The sequence below is a fragment of the Durio zibethinus genome, unplaced genomic scaffold (genome assembly GCF_047325235.1).
Source record: "Durio zibethinus cultivar Kanyao isolate XHJ-2024 unplaced genomic scaffold, ASM4732523v1 HiC_scaffold_387, whole genome shotgun sequence".
In the NCBI taxonomy this organism is placed as follows: domain Eukaryota; kingdom Viridiplantae; phylum Streptophyta; class Magnoliopsida; order Malvales; family Malvaceae; genus Durio; species Durio zibethinus.
The window spans coordinates 1,855,001-1,857,500 of NW_028323010.1; positions in this window are offsets into that span (position 1 = coordinate 1,855,001).

The window sequence follows — 2,500 nt, forward strand, 5'->3', positions numbered from 1 at the left end:
CGGGCGCTTGCCTCGACCACCATCGGCACACGCTGGGCCCTGGTGCGGCAGGTTGCCTCGAGCACCATCGGCACACGCTGGGCCCTGGTGCGGTCGGTTGCCTCGACCACCATCGGCACACGCTGGGCCCTGGTGCGGGCGCTTGCCTCGACCACCATCGGCACACGCTGGGCCCTGGTGCGGCAGGTTGCCTCGAGCACCATCGGCACACGCTGGGCCCTGGTGCGGTCGGTTGCCTCGATCACCATCGGCACACGCTGGGCCCTGGTGCGGGCGGTTGCCTCGACCACCATCGGCACACGCTGGGCCCTGGTGCGGCAGCTTGCCTCGAGCACCATCGGCACATGCTCGGCCCTGGTGCGGTCGGTTGCCTCGACCACCATCGGCACATGCTGGGCCCTGGTGCGGCAGGTTGCCTCGACCACCATCGGCAGCCTCGACCACCATCGGCACACGCTGGGCCCTGGTGCGGGCGGTTGCCTCGACCACCATCGGCACACGCTCCGCCCTGGTGCGGTCGGTTGCCTCGAGCACCATCGGCACACGCTGGGCCCTGGTGCGGCAGGTTGCCTCGACCACCATCGGCACACGCTGGGCCCTGGTGCGGGCGCTTGCCTCGACCACCATCGGCACACGCTGGGCCCTGGTGCGGCAGGTTGCCTCGACCACCATCGGCACACGCTGGGCCCTGGTGCGGGCGCTTGCCTCGACCACCATCGGCACACGCTGGGCCCTGGTGCGGGCGCTTGCCCCGACCACCATCGGCACACGCTGGGCCCTGGTGCGGCAGGTTGCCTCGACCACCATCGGCACACGCTGGGCCCTGGTGCGGGCGGTTGCCTCGAGCACCATCGGCACACGCTCGGCCCTGGTGCGGTCGGTTGCCTCGAGCACCATCGGCACACGCTGGGCCCTGGTGCGGCAGGTTGCCTCGACCATCATCGGCAGCCTCGACCACCATCGGCACACGCTGGGCCCTGGTGCGGGCGCTTGCCTCGACCACCATCGGCACACGCTCGGCCCTGGTGCGGTCGGTTGCCTCGAGCACCATCGGCACACGCTGGGCCCTGGTGCGGCAGGTTGCCTCGACCACCATCGGCACACGCTGGGCCCTGGTGCGGGCGGTTGCCTCGAGCACCATCCGCACACGCTGGGCCCTGGTGCGGGCGCTTGCCTCGAGCACCATCCTGGGCCCTGGTGCGGCAGGTTGCCTCGAGCACCATCGGCACACGCTGGGCCCTGGTGCGGCAGGTTGCCTCGAGCACCATCGGCACACGCTGGGCCCTGGTGCGGGAGCTTGCCTCGAGCGCCATCGGCACACGCTGGGCCCTGGTGCGGCAGGTTGCCTCGAGCACCATCGGCACACGCTGGGCCCTGGTGCGGTCGGTTGCCTCGAGCACCATCGGCACACGCTGGGCGCTGGTGCGGGCGCTTGCCTCGACCAGCATCGGCACACGCTGGGCCCTGGTGCGGCAGGTTGCCTCGATCACCATCGGCACACGCTGGGCCCTGGTGCGACAGGTTGCCTCGAGCACCATCGGCACACTATCGGCCCTGGTGCGGGCGGTTGCCTCGACCACCGTCGGCACACGCTGGGCCCTGGCGCGGGCGCTTGCCTCGAGCACCATCGGCACACGCTGGGCCCTGGTGCGGGCGGTTGCCTCGAGCACCATCGGCACACGCTGGGCCCTGGTGGGTTTAGGCACATCTTCAAATTTCTGCCGTGCCAATGCCATTTTTATGGCTTGTAAATTCATACAATGGTCCCCTAAGCCTTCACGTGAAGTTTCGTTGGAAGATGACTCGTTTTCTATTTTTCATGATTTTCGAAACTTTTTGCGGTTCGGGATTTTTTAAAATTTTTTTATAAGGATTTTTGGCCCCAAATTTTGTAGGCATGATCCTTCTATTTTTGTTGGCATGCACAAAAAAATTCAGCTAAAAACTCGAAGTAGAGAAGATTTTGTGACCGTTTGAAAAAAGTGTCCCCATTTCAGACACTTTAACGGCTACTGGTAGCAAACCTGTAAAATCTCAAATGCTCTTTAAGGGGGTGTGAATTCTCAGAGGTTTGATGAGGGATAGGGGGCCAACACAAGGCCAAGTACCAGCACCCATCGCACATCATGTGCGCACACCCCCCCGGCCCCCCTCCCAATCGCCGGAACCCCAATGCCGCCGGTCAGGTTCTCCGGCGGTACTCCGGCGATGCTCCGGCGATGCTCCGGCGATGCTCCGGCGATGCTGTCCCGAGTGAAAAAAATGCGGCACCAGCACATGTTGGAGCCAAGCATGGGCACCGTGGCTCAAAATCGAACTTCGGCCAAGGCCTCGACCATCAATGGCACATGATGGCGCATGGTGATGGCACATGCATCGACCATCATCGGCATAGGCTGCCCTTCGGTACGGGCACTTGCCTCGACCGCCATCGGCACAAGCTGGGCCCTGGTGTGGGTTGTTGCCTCGATCACAATCGGCACATGCTGAGCCTTGGTGC